Source organism: Lepidochelys olivacea (genome assembly GCF_965140295.1).
Source record: "Lepidochelys olivacea isolate rLepOli2 genome assembly, chromosome: 2".
NCBI classification, from domain to species: domain Eukaryota; kingdom Metazoa; phylum Chordata; order Testudines; family Cheloniidae; genus Lepidochelys; species Lepidochelys olivacea.
In genome coordinates, this window is record NC_140412.1 from 80892975 (window position 1) to 80908271 (window position 15297).

A 15297-nucleotide genomic window follows, 5' to 3' on the forward strand; every position below is an offset into this window, starting at 1 on the left:
TGCCGGGTGCTTCAGAGGAAATTTAACAGAACAGATAATCATCAATTGATCCATCCTCCATTGCCCATCCCCAGCTCTCCAAACTATGTGGGCAGGGATTGGGAGAGAATTGGGGAAGTTGTGCAGGCTTAGGGATGGGTATAGTGGTAGGAATTTGCTGTTGGTATGGGCTAGTAGGAAATTACTATCAGCAAGGGGGAAGAAAGGAAGAAATTGTGGCTCACTGGGCCACAGTTCCTTCTTTCGGATGCTCTGGAGGTGAAGTGGCAAGGTGCTGTCCCTTGCTATTGGCTGAGTCTTTGGGATGCAATTTAATCCATTCAGTGGGACCACACACAGAGTAATGCAAATATTCAGTGTCAGAAGGGTACAGATATGGCTCTTAAAGAAAACTTATTAAAAACACATCCAAGCAAGAAAACATCATAAGAATTTACACTTATTAAAATGCTTGAAGTCTAGTATGTGTGGAAGGGTCATTCTAATGCTCCAACAATGTGGTGTTTTGGATCCATTAAAGTTCATGTCAGAAATAAAGGTAAAAATGAGATTTGGGTAAGGGCTTTTGCATTTATAGCCTCTAAAGGCTTGATTTTCAGCACTCGCCACTCTTGTTAACTTCAGCTGGAGCTCTGAGTGCCCTGAAAATGAGTCGCGTACTGTCCAGTCACTTTTCCCAAGAAGTTTGAAACATTATGTGGCTCCATATAGAGTGGAAGAAGACACATACTTGGAGGCAACACTGGGGGACCTACTAGGTTTGTCACTTTTACGCTTAGACTATAGACCTTTCTAATCTTATCCCAGATAAAAGACTACCAAGGTCTTCTTTTAAGTCAGCTGCCAAAATAAACTCCACAGATTCCCCACTAATTACCTGTTCCAGGATAGAGAAAGACTGTGGTACTTCAGATACCAGCATATGGTAATTGTTTGCTAATTGCTGTAATTTTGATAGTGCTTACAGTTTGTGTCTTTATAAACTCTCAAGGTCCACGTCCTAGTTTCTGAAATCCATTAAAAACATCACTGTACATAATAGAGAATTAGTCTGGAGTTCTGAATAGGGGTGCTGAGAATGCCAAATGTTTCTTCCCAAAATGAAACATATACGAGTGTTTACAAATCTATCAGACTTTAACACTGTTTTATTGTGATACATTATCTCAGAGCCTTTCGTACCCCAATCCATAAGTCCTTTGTTTAGGCAAAACTACCATTCACTTGAATGGAAATTTTGCCAACACAAGGACTGGACTGTATACCTGGGCAGCCCCAAGGAAAATGAGATATAATAACCATATGCTACTGGATGGAGCCCTTGCTACTAGTGATTCATACAAATCAAAACTCCAGGTTATTGGTGACATTTGGATTTTGATGTTAACTTTGGGATCAAACCAATATTTGCCTATTACTGAATAGGAAAATAATACTAGTCTCTAAAAGGGTTATTTGTAAAACAGTTTTTAAAATTTATACGTGACAGTTCAGGTCAACTGCACCTGTATTTTCCACTCTGTGGTCCACCATGGGCACCCACTATAGGTTCCTGGCTACTCAGCCATCACCTCTCTTAGGCAGAGACCCACATCTCACTCCCTCCTGACTGGCATTTTTCAAGGCTGTACAGGTCCTTACCTATCTGGATAAGGACCTGGTTAAAGGGGAGACTACAATGAGCCATGCTGAAATGTGAACTTTCAGGCTGGAGGGAGGTTACTAGTGGAGTTTCTCAAGGACTGGTCTTGGGACTAATGTTATTTAAGTTTTTCATTGTTGACCTTGGCACACAAAGTAGGAGTGTGTTAATAAAATTTGTGGATGACTCAAAGTTGGGAGATATTGCCAATACAAAGGAGGACCAGAATACTATACAAGAAGATCTGGATGAACTGGAAAACTGAAGTAATAGAAATAGGATGAAAATTTAATAGTGAAAAGGGCAAGGCCATGCACTTAGGGACTAATAACAAGAATTTTTGCTATAAACTGGGGATTTACCAGTTAGAAGAAACAGAAGAGAAGAAAGAAGTGTGTGTATTGGTCAACCATAGAATCATAGGACTGGAAGGGACCTTGAGAGGTCTTCTAGTCCAGTTCCCTGCACTCAAGGCAGGACTAAGCATTAAATCTTTATCTAGAATGACTATGAGCCACCAATGCATGCAGCCATGAAAAAGGCTAATACAATCCTAGGATGCGTCAGATGAGGTATTGCCAGTAGAGATAGGTAAGTGTTATGTCCATTATACAAGGCTCTGGAGAGTCCTCATCTGGAATACTGTGTGCAGTTCTGGTCTCTCATGTTTAAGAAAGATGAATTCAAACTGGAACAGGTGCAGAGAAGGGCTATTAGGACGATCAGAGGAATGGAAAACCTACCTTATGAGAGGAGACTTAAGAAGCTTGGCTTGTTTAGCCTAAAAAAATGAAGGCTGGGAGGAGATATGTTTGCTCCCCATAAATATATTAGCCTAACAAAATGAAGGCTGAGAGGAGATATGTTTGCTCCCCATAAATATATTAGAGGGATAAGCACCCAGGAGGAAGAGGAGTTATTTAAGTTAAGGCCCCAAGTTGACACGAGAACAAACGAATATAAACTGGCCATCAACAAGTTTAAGCTTGACATTACATGAACGTTTTTAGCCATCATAGGAGTGAAGTTCTGGAACAGTCTCCCAGGGAGAGTAGTGAGGGCATAAAAACTAATTTGTTTGAAGATTGAGCTTGATTATGGAGGGTATGATATGATGAGGTTGCCTACAATAGCATATGGCACATCTGTGACTGCTGTTAGCAAAAATATCTCCAGTAGCTGGAGATGGGACACTAAATGGGGAGGGCTCTGAATTGCTACAGAGAATTCTTTCCCAGATGTCTGGCTCGTGGGTCTCACCCACATGCTCAGGGTCCAACTGATTGTCATATTTGGGGTCAGGAGGGAATTTCCCCACAGATCTGGTTGGCAGACATCCTGAAAGCTTTTCACCTTCTATTGCAGCATGGTGCATGGATCACCTGCTGGTTTGAATTAGAGTAAATGATGTATTCTCAGTAACTTGAAGTCTTTAAATCAAGATTTGTGGACTTCAGTAACTCAGCCAGAGGTAATGGCCAACTATAGGAGTGGATGGCCTGCGATGTGCAGGAGGTCAGACTAGATGGTCATGATGGTCTTAAGGTCTATGAGTCTATACTGTGATATCCCCAAAAACCAGACTACATAATAAGCCAGCATCTGTGATTTGCTTCCTCTTTGAAAGCTATGAACAATGTAGTTGCCTGCAGTTATAAGTTACTGCACAGCTCTTTATAAGCAGGGCTTTGGAGCTGTGTTCCGGCTCCGCTTCAGCTCCAGGCAAAAACCTGCAGCTCCACTGCTCTGGAGCTGCTCCACGCTCCAGCTCCGGGCTTCGCTCCAAAGCCCTGTTTATAAACAAACACATTTATTCTTAAACTGAAATAATTATAGAGAAATTCAGACTGGAAAGAAGACATACATTTTTAAAGGTGAGAGTAGTTAATCATTGGAACAATTTACCAAGGGTTGTGGTGGATTTTCCATCACTGGCAATTTTTAAATCGAGATTGTCTGTTTTTCTAAAAGATACACTTTAGGAATTATTTTGAGGCCTGGGTTTTACAGGAGGTCAGACTAGATGATCACAATGGTCCCTTCTGGCCTTTGAATATATGAATCTATGAAAACATATTAAAATCAATAAAAGATCCTATATGCATGCTAAAAGATTACCAGAGGTCACCCATCAGTCTTATGGGGGCTCAGCAGGCCAAAGTCCTTCCAACCTCTCCCAGGAAGGACTGGGGGGAGGATCCTCCTTAGACAGAAGGTCTTGTCCATTTGCTGGATCAGAAGGAAGGCCCTGAGTCAGTTTAAATTCAGGCTATTTATCCAAAAGTCCTTTCTTTGTCTGTTGGTCTCTGGAGAATCCAGTTTGAACCAGAATATGCTGGCCTCTCGAGGTGGGGGTATCTCTCTGGAGGTGTTAGAACCTGAATGAATTTGCCTAGTCACCCCCTACTGTCCTTAATTCCTGGAGGCACTGTGGTCATCCTCCCTCAAGGAATCCCTGACCCACAATGATATATAAACTGAATAATGTAAGATCTCCCAAAGATATTGCAGTAAATTGCCATATCTATCACATTATATTTGTAAGTTGTGTGGCTTGAAGCTCTAGAGGGTAAGGAGCTCTCTGTTCCCATCTGTTGATGAACGGGGGAAGAATGGATTCAGAGTTGTTTCATCTCTCTAAGTTATTTACTCAGCACTCAAGATGGACAGAAGCTCCAGAGGGGAAGAGACACTTTGCCCACACCTACTGGGAAACGGGGGGAAGTATGGCTACTTTTGTATGTGCTTTCTACCCAGAATTCCTCCAGCGATGCTATGGAAGCCACCATAACTGCATACACATCAGAACTGGTTAGGTAGAGAGAAGATGGGGAAAAAGAGTGCCTTTGCAGTGTCAAGAAGGCTGCTCATGGGTCTTCTATGCGACTGGTTTCTCTCTCCTGAGGATCCTGTGCTGTTGAGAGGATTTTCCAGTGAGAGATGAGGTAATCAGAGGACTTTGTGATGGGAGATAAAACAGAGCTGGCTCTTTGATTGAGATGATGCAAAGGCAGCTCCTCGACAGTGTGCAATGCCCTTTGCTGAACCTGCAGAGGACAGCAGCAGAGGTGAGTGAACACTGGTGAGGTTCCTCTTACCCAGCCACTAAATAAAGCTGAAATCACTGTTCTTGGGTTAGATGGTGGAGTTTCAGGAGGGGATCAGGCAGCTTTTCCCAAGGGACTGGAGACAGGCCTGCCCTAGTGCACCTTAGGAGTCTGGGACTATACTACCATTGACGCCAAATCCTGAGTGGGATTTAATAGATGGGGAAGGAATGTGGTAAAAAGACATTTCTCTGGTGGATGTTCACACTGGTGGATGGGGAACTGAGCTAATGGACTCCTGCCAAATTTGCTGTGGGGGAGGGTATTACTTACTGTTCATTTGGGTGTATTTATTAATGTGTTTTCCCAAATGGACCCAAATCTGACATCAGGAATCATAACATTCAAAACCTGGTAGAAGAACACTTCAACCTTTCTGGCCACTCAGTAAGATTTAAAGGTGGCAATTTTGCAACAGAAAAGCTTCAAAAACAGACTCCAATGAGAAACTGCTGAGCTTGAATTAATATGCAAACTAGATACCATTAACTTGGGTTTGAATAGAGACTGGGAGTGGCTGGGTCATTATACAGATTGAATCTATTTCCCCATGTTACGTATCCTCACACCTTCTGGTCAACTGTGTAAATGGACTGTCTTGATTATCATTACAAAAGTTTTTTTCTCCTGCTGATAATAGCTCATCTTAATTAATTAGCCTCTTACTCCACCTTTTCATGTTCTCTCTATGTATGTATATATATTTCTTCTTACTATATGTTCCATTCTATGCATCCAATGAAACGGGCTGTAGTCCACGAAAGCTTATGCTCAAATAAATTTGTTAGTCTCTAAGGTGCCACAAGTACTCCTGTGCTTTCTGCAGGTTGATGCTGTATTCCTTTCACCCCCAGTAACGTTTTCCTTGTTTCATACACAGACTCAGAGCTTATGGTGGGAGGGTTGGGGGGTGGGGCAGGGGAGTACTGCCTATTAAGTGCACCCAGGCAAGGTATTTAGTGATCCCATAAATTCTGGATAGAGGCTCAAGTTGGTGGTGTTTGTTAGTTTTAAGTGGGACTCCTAGCTGTTTGAACCCAGTCCTTGCTGCTGCTGACAACACCTGGAAGAAAAGTTATATATTCCTATGGAAATTACTATGAATGCTGTTGGAAATTTTAGGGATCCAAATTCAGAGACCTGGTACATTTCTGATTTCTTCATTGCTTTGTTCTAGCATAATGGTCCTTATGAGATAGAAGGGCACTGGTTCCTGAAAAGAATTTCAAAAAGTCCATAAAAAGAACATGAGTACTGTGGCACCTTAGAGACAAACAAATTTATTTGAGCATAATCTTTCGTGGGCTTAAAACCCACTTCATTGGATCCATGCAGTGGAAAATACAGTAGGAAGATATACATCTATACCCAGAGAACATGAAACAATGGGTGTTATCATTATAGTGTGAATGTTCTCTGTGTATATATATATATATATCTTCCTACTGTATTTTCCACTGCATGCATCCGATGAAGTGGGTTTTAGCCCACGAAATCTTATGCTCAAATAAATTTGTTAGTCTCTAAGGTGCCACAAGTACTTCTGTTCTTTTTGCAGATACAGACTAACACGGCTGCTCTTCTGAAAAAAGTCCATAGGGTTGCTAGCTGCTTAAAAGAAATACAAAACAGAAGCATCTGCTAGATGCAGAGCGTGTTGCTGGCTGAGTAAAATAGCAGGGGAACCTGCTGTTTACCAGATTTGACCATATCAGTGCAGGTGACACTGCAGTTAATAAGAATGACTACTTACATTTGGTTTTAGAGATTTGGAGACCTGGGGATAATACAGATAGCCTATAAGGAATAAAGAGAAAATAGATATTGAACATGCTTCCATTATTTTATAGTTACTCTTTGGAGTTTCAAAGACCTAAATATTACAAAGGAGAGATTGAAAAGGAGGTATCTCTGAATCTTGTGTGCATATGTTTAATTAAAACATAATATATTTTGAGACAGATTTTACTTTGAATTCAATATCAGAAATTACAGGCAATGTGGTATACAGGTCGAGCCTTTTTAGAATTACTGATGCAAAGTCTATAGTCTGGACTTACTATAATCTTAAAGAAAAACAAGTGTGAATATTTCTTCTAAGAATAAACAGCTGTTGATCTTTGTTTAGAAAATATGATGAAATGTTTCCTTGATAAGGTTTGTTCTAATTAGTCGATTGCACACAGTAGGTCCAGAACCTGAGTTGGTGAAAATTGGCTTTGCTCTATGCACGTCAATAGAGTGATGCTAATCCACAGCAGCTCAGCATAAAGCCAGGCAGTACAAAATAATAATTACATAACAATGCTTTCTGATTTTTGTGAATTTTCATATTTTAGGCAGAAGAAATGTTACCCTGATTATTGTCCACAGATTGTCAAGGTCATACTGGGTTCCTCAATAACCTTGGACGCTTGCAGTACCTCATATGGTCTAGCCACATTGTGACCCAAGGGTTTGTCTCTTCTGTGTTAGCCCTGGTCATGCCTGTGTTCAGCCCTAGATAGAATGAGATGCAATTCTGTTTTTAAAGAGGAAACTGTGAACAAATTAAAACCAAAATAGGCAGGCTGCCTTGAACAGAAAAGAAATGGAAATGCCAGACTCAGCTGGCTGCCTCTCACAAGGCTTCTGGGACTCTTTATTCAGGATCTGCAGTCGTTTGCTTCTTGTCCTACTATAGGTAAAAAAGAGACATGCTGAGACCTAGCCATTTTCCAGATATAGTCCAGTGGGATTCTTTTTTGGCTCAGTTCTCAAGTGTAAAGGAAGGTCACTTTCGTAAAATGGCCTCTTTTTTGTCAGATTGGTTGAGTCCATTTTAGTATGTAAATGTAAAACATTTGTCTTTACAACATCAGATGTACGTGAGATAGAGCCTTCCCCCAGGGAATCTGCGTAATCTATGTCAGAAAATTCTTCTGTGGGTTCTTGCGCTGTGGGTGAAATCCTGCCTTATGGACAAACATCCACAGAGGGCTGTTAGTAATGGGTGGTTGTATGACTGGCTCTTGAGACACTGTGCAAGCACAGGGTGGGTCATTTTTCAGAGGGGGCTGCTTGCCACAGGGAACATTCCCTTCCCACCTCTTGGCTGGTGCTTTTTGCTGTTGGGAGTATATGCGTTAGCCCAGCGGTTCTCAAACATTTTCCCTGCGTGACCCCATTTTCAGATGTTTTGCTTCCTGCGACCCTAGATAGCGTGGAGGATGCCATTGGTGTATCTATATTGGCAGCAGGTGGATAATAGTAATTGAAACATGGCTTGCAGTCCTATGTTGATTCTCTATAGTTTTGGGGGCTCTATTCCATTATATCAAACACCAGCACAGGAGCAGGGGAGGTGTAATCTGGTGTGAAGAAATTTTGACCCTCATTATCACAGCCTACTTCCTTAAGCTGTACCTTTCAGCACACATTTCAATGTTGTCAAATACAGCTTTAAAGCCAGTTCACTGAACTTTGAATTGAAAACTTAAAACATGATGTATAGGGCAGCTGTTATTGTTATTGTACTTATTTACTGTTAGATCCTTATAGCTTCAGAGCATTGGAAAGAGAAGATGTCTTCTGTGCTTGAGTTTTGCTGAAGTACAAAGCAAATACTATGTTTTTAACAGCAAAGAGCATTCTTAAGATTAAGGACCCTTAAAGGCTCTTGTGGTTTTCATTTTTCTTTCCTTCTGGGCAATGAACGACTAGTCCCTTGGTGCCACAAACTGTTTATGTAGAAGAGCTAATTTCACTTCTACCGCTGAAGTTCTCTTGGCATTCTGAGTTTCTCATTAAAATTATTATTCCTATTGTACATTCCTGTCCTTTTCCTGGCTGAGAGAGAAACTGGTTCTCTGGTACTAATCAGGGTCAAGTACTCGCCTCTTCCCTATCCCAAAGCAGAAGGGGAAAAAGGAAGACAGTGGCTCATGAAAAGAACCCTTTGACAAGAATGCAGCCCTTTGGAGATTTGCGCCAGTTCATGGTGAGGAGAAAAACTGGTCGATGCCCATCATCCTGACTACATGCACCAGACTCATTAACCCAACAAAACCCCCTATATATGTGCCCCTTACGCTCAGGATCTCATGCCTGGAGTGTAGAAGGGCCACAGGTGCATTTGTCCTGTCTGGCCTGCTGGTATAGATGGGAACCATTTAAATAATATTCAAGCTCTTGCTTCAGGGTTTAAGCCAATCTCTAACGATTAGAGATCAAACTGAGACCTAATGCCAGGGGCACATTACCCCATACCTGCCTAACATGAGGCTTCTTCCATCTTCTTCTAAAACACCTGGTACTGGCTACTGTTGGAGACAGGACACTGGATGAGGCGGACCTTGGGCCTGATCCAGTATGGCAAATCCTCTGTTTTTGTGTTCCTAAATAGCACTGCTATTGTGCTTCATCAGATGATGAGGGAGGGGGCAGTAGGGGGCATGGATAGGATCTCCCACCACGCTTCACTGCAGGTAAGAGGACCTGGAACTCTCTCTGCAACTGAGCTCTTGCATCTCAGAAACAGCAACAGTAAAATATAGGTGATAGGGACCAATGGGCTAAGCAAGGATATGGAGCCCAGATCCACAAAGGACTTTAGCACTGTGACACTGAGCATTGCAACACGTAACTTCACAGCATCTTGAAAATCATTATGATTCACAAAGTCTGGGTTAGGGGCCTAGGCTCCCTACACAATGAATGAGGAGACATAGTCACTTAAGAATGGGATCCACAAAAACCAGTAAAAAAAACACGGAGTACTTGTGGCACCTTAGAGACTAACAAATTTATTTGGGCATAAGCTTTCATGGGCTAAAACCCACTTCATTGGATGCATGCAGTGGAAAATACAGTAGGAAGATATATATACACAGAGAACATGAAAAAATGGGTGTTGCCATACACACTGTAACGAGACCAATTAATTAAGGTGGGCTATTATCAACAGGAGAAAAAAACCCTTTTGTAGTGATAATCAGGATGGCCCATTTCCATCAGTTGACAAGAAGGTGTGAGTAACAGTAGGGGGAAAAATTAGCATGGGGAAATAGTTTTTACTTTGCGTAATGACCCATCCACTCCCAGTCTTTATTCAAGCCTAATTTAATGGTGTCCAGTTTGCAAATTAATTCCAATTCTGCAGTTTCTCATTGGAGTCTGTTTTTGAAGCTTTTTTGTTTGAGAATTGCAACTTTTAGGTCTGAAATTGAGTGACCAGGGAGGTTGAAGTGTTCTCCGACTGGTTTTTGAATGTTATAATTCTTGAAGTCTGATTTGTGTCCATTTATTCTTTTACATAGAGACTGTCTGGTTTGGCCAATCTACACGGCAGAGGGGCATTGCTGGCACGTGATGGCATATATCACATTGGTAGATGTGCAGGTGAACGAGCCTCTGATAGTGTGGCTGATGTGATTAGGTCCTGTGATGGTGTGCCTTGAATAAAAGTAGTGTTATGTTGCAACCTTCCAGCAAGAGTAGTTGATGTTTTTATCTATCTCATCTACATATATGTTGTGATCATCATAACACCCTCTCTTGGAATCAGGAAACAGGCACCTAAATGTTCCTGTGCAATGGCTTAGGTATCTAACTACCTCCACACAAAACAGCTGAGGTCGGGAGGGAGGCCTCCCTTATAACCATTAGCACAGTAAGGCCTGGGCTCCCCTGGGGGGTGGGGAGGAATTGAGCTAAGTTACACAACTTCAGCTACTTGAATAATGCAGCTGAAGTCGACGTACTTAGATCCACTTACCGCAGTGTCTTCACTGCGGAAAGTCGACGGCTGATGCTCTCCCTGCGCCTCTTGCCCTGGTGGAGTACCAGAGTTGATGGGAGAGTGCTCGGTCAGATGGATTTATCGCATCTAGACTAGACGCAATCAATTGACCCCCGCTGGACCAATCGCTGCCCATCGATCCAGGGGGTAATGTAGACAAGCCCTAGTTAAGGAACTCACCCAGGAGTGGGAGACCCTGGCTTAATTCCCCCCTCTGCCTGATGAATGAGAAGGGATTTGAACAGGCAACTCTTATCTCTCAGCTGAGTGCCTGACCACTGGATTATGGGATATCTTGAGCAGGCAGTTTCCCAGTCTTTCTTGTAGAAGCCATTCCACTTTGTATTAAATGTTAATTGTGCCAGAAACATAGTGAGAATAACTATAGTTCAGTGGTTGGGGTACTCAGCTGAGAGGAGAACTCCTATTCAAACCTCTCTCCTTCATCAGGCTGAGAGGGGAATTGAACCAGGGTTTCCTACATTCTAGGTAAGGTCCTTAACCCCTAGACTGAAGATTATGAGTGTAGCTGTCACTTACTTCTCTGTCCCAGTCATTTTGTGTGTAGGACTGGACAAGAAAGGCATTTTCCTGCCTACATCCATCTGGTTTGAAGATTGGGCTGAGACTTAGATGTCTGGGTGCCTGCCTGAGACAGAAGCTTCAGTGCCAAGGGAATTTTTGCAGTGGGAAATTTAGGGGCCAAGTGAGTTTAGGCACCTGCAGAGTTAGGCAGTAGCTGAGCGGGAATTTTGTGGATTGAAGTAGCCCCTAAATCTAGAGTTTAGGCATCTAAGTCCCTTTGTTATCTGGACGTGCCTGCCCTGCCCTTTGTGATCCAGGCATTCGATCCCAGAATGATAGGTATATTTTTGGTCTTGCATTTTAGTTGCTGTTCCTGTGGACTTCTCATTTATATAAGTGAGAATTTGTGCCTCAGAGAGAGTGAGAAGATCATATTTGTTCATGAGGAGACAAGATTAGAAGTGCAGCTGGTTCGGGCTTTGAGTGATATACTGCTGATGGGCTTGTGAAAAGGGAAGTGATTTTAGTGGCTAGAAAAGGGGACAGGCATTCAGAACTCAAGGCTCAAGTCCTAACTCTGCCACAGACTCACTGAGTGACCTTGGTAAACCAGTCTTTCTGTACCTCCATTCTGCATCTGTAAAATGGGTATAATGATACTTAATTTACTATACAGGTGTATTGTGAAGGTTGCTTGCAAAAGGTTTGGGGTTCCTTGTATGAAAAGTACAAAGAATTAATGACAAATAATAAATATAACAGCAAGAAATGGTTTAGAAAGAGATTTTTAAAAAAGCACCTTTGAGTACTAAAATTCAGCTGCTCTCTTTATAGTAGTTCTTTACACTCTTTTATTTAACATATAGAAAAAAAATTGGACCCAATTTTGAAAATAAACTGTTCTTCAGATACCTTACATGCCTTCTGGGCCTCTTGCAAGAGGAATTATGTGGCCAAGTAACTGTTTGTGCATGAGGTTTAGGCAAGTGCAGTACTGATCCTGGAAATCAAATAAAAACCCTGTCCGCCACTTGGGGGTTGATAATACTGTAATTGTATAGCTGAGATGGGCTTGTTGGCAACGCAAAGGTTAACACTCTCTTCATAAGGAGAATATCTCATGCAGGTGTTCGTCCTCATTGCAGAAATTGCTAGGGAGCCTAACAGGGTGTGTATGTGGAGGAATGGGTTTGAGCCCAGCTAGAGCACATTATCATCTCAGGAGGGACTATAAAAGAAGGATGTGTCACCACTATTTGTTTATGGGAGAGGGTGGTGGGTAGGGGTGTCTTGGAAATATGCCTCCGATAAAGGCTAAACCTTTCAGAAGGCAAATTCTTATAACATCAAGAAAATTACTGAGGCTAAATGTTGCTTTAATTCAAATTTTGTGATGGTTGCCAGTCTCTCAAATTAAAGATTTATTGTCTGGGAATTCTTGGATCACAACCTAACATAGGTTTAGCTCCTTTGTTCTGTCATGTTTGGAGTCCTTCCAGCAGCTAAGCCCCTGTATTAGAAACATAGCCAATGCATTGATTGATTGATTGATTGATCAAAGCATTGCAGACTGTGAATTCTCCTCTTATGGCAGGTTTTCATAAAAAAGAAGATAAAGGTTTAGTTATTTTACTGTTTATTTTTGACAGTTACATATTGATAATACTATGAGTGTTTTATAATAAGCTGTGTCTATTATTAAAGGAGGTAAAAACAAAAATAAAATATGCCATGTAGTTCCTCTGTACAGATCAAACAATACAGCAAAGTGAAAGGGTATTTTGAACTTCAGAAACTCCAGAATAAATAGACTGTTACTGATGTGAACTCCCTCAAGAAAACAAATAGGATGCACTTTTGCTCTGTTTTGAAATTAATTCCAAGTCCAAGGAGTAGAATACATAATGCGTGTAATAATTTCAGTGCAAATCCCAGGGATATTAAACACTAAATCTAGGCTGAGATCTTGCATTATAAGAATTATTGAAAGTATGTCATTAAGATACATCATTTAGCTACTCACTGTGTCTGAAGATGTTAGGTTTAGACAAATACATCAGTGTAGCACTTTGAATTCAAAGATGTGACCAAATAATCAAATTCAATCAAAGAATAAAGGGGGGAGGGCAAAAGACAGCATAGTGTATACTATCACTGAGTCTTCTCAGTAGTGGATCAGACACTGTGTTCTATAAAATACTTTCAGAGTTGTAAGGCAAATCAGGAAGAAATAGGTCTGACATTGGGGAAGCTTTTTAGAGGAAATAGAAACGATCCACATATTCACTATGAAGAATAAATATATCATTCTAGCAGAGAGGGCTTTGCCACATTCCAGCACATAGTAATTCACCTTAGGTGCTGCACTATTCGCTGTTTAAATTTGCCCTCAAATTAGTAAGGCTTTAAAATATGCTTGATTACTGAGTATAAAGATCTTTTACACTCCTTGGCATAGTCAGGAATACCTTGCCCTGGGTGGGAGGGGAAATCCTAATCAACCTTTCTCTATAACCGTGTGTGTCCTGCTAGTGGGAGAAAAGGGTGTTACAATTTGGAGAAAGCTCCAGAAATGAGGAAATTAGCTGGAAATACAGTTGCAGTGTTTCTCCAGTCTATTTCTTTGCATTTAAACTCCCCTTTAGAATGCAGCAGGTCTGGCTTCAGTGTTACATTATAAACTCATCTTGCTGCACACATCGTTTCAGCATGAAGAAGGTTCCCACATGCAGACACTCCAGTAACCACATCAACATTCTGATAAGGCAGGGACAAAATTCTGAATGACGATTCATCAGAAAATGTATACAGAAGTGTGTTATTTATTTACTATTTATTATTCCCCTACTTAAGAAGTTTGTCATTCAATCACTGAGTGGAAACAGTACCAAGTGTGATAGTATTTTATCATTATATTGCCAACTTTTATTCCATGGAAGTTGCTTAGATGGATAGATATATATGGTGCCATAAGAGTAAACAGCAATTTATAAATCAAACAAGAAGTCAAGACTCTTGGCTAAAAGGACTTACAATCCAACAAATAAAAACAGAACACAACAAACATTCAGGAGCAAGAGGGCACAGGAACACAAATGGTGAGGAGATTGGCATAGAATGCATTCCTGGAACAAGTGGGTTTTAAGAAGGGACATGAAGGAAGGAGAGACTGAAAGCACTTAGTGTACAAGAGACGAGTGGCTGTTCAGTTTCAGAGAATAGCATGAAAGAAGGCAGACAGCAGAGTGCGAGAAGGAGTCAAAGGGAGCTCTGGGGAGAGCAGACTGGGAAGAATATGTGGGCCGAGACGTAGAGTAGGATGAAAGAAGAGTATAGCTGAGACTGTGCACCACCCTGAAGGAGAGGGTAAGAAGGCTGCACCTGGTATAGTATAAATTTCTTCATATTTCTAAAATATAGCCATAGGCCCAGTACTCTGGGAACCTGTCCTGTAGGCTGAATCTAAAGGAATATATCCACTTCAGCCCACTCCTTAGAGAAGAGAGAAAAAGATGGGGTTGGTGGTGTGCCCAGAAGGTTAAGAAATCTGTGTTCTGCAGGAGCAAGGTGAGGAGTGAGTTCCAGAAGACAGCACCCCTCACAGAGAATGCCCTGTCATTAGTTCCAACTCTCTTATATCAAGGCAGCTCCATCCTGAGTGCCCCTACAGATCTCAACTGCAGCAGAATGTCAAGGGGATAGAGGTGATCTCGCAGGTCACTGGGTTCCAAACCATTTACAGCTTTATAGGTTGAATCCAACACCTTGAATTCCAGCCAGCGAAAGACAAGAAGGCTGTGAAATGTTTTGAAGGGGTGTGGCTATGGTAAAAATCATGGTAAAGGAAAATGAGTTTTGCAGCAGCACTTTGGATAGACTGCAGTGATAAGAAATGAGCTATGGGAGAGACCAGAGAGAGTCATAGATTTTTAAGGTCAGAGGAAACCATTGTGATCCTCCAGTCTTGACCTCCTGCATAGTACAAACCACAGAATTTCAGCTGGTGATTCCTGGGCAAGATGGTTTTAGCTGTGGCTATAGCAGTCACAACAAGAGATCATCACTCCATCTTGAAGAAATCTAGATGTTCTATCTCTGTCTTTCTGACATCCGGTAATGGATACTCATTGCATCATCTTAAAGTCATAGGACTAAATTGAGCCCAATGTCAATGATACTACACCGACTAAGAATTTTCCCCAATATATCCTAAGTGAACTTCCCATCTTTTATCCTAAACCCTC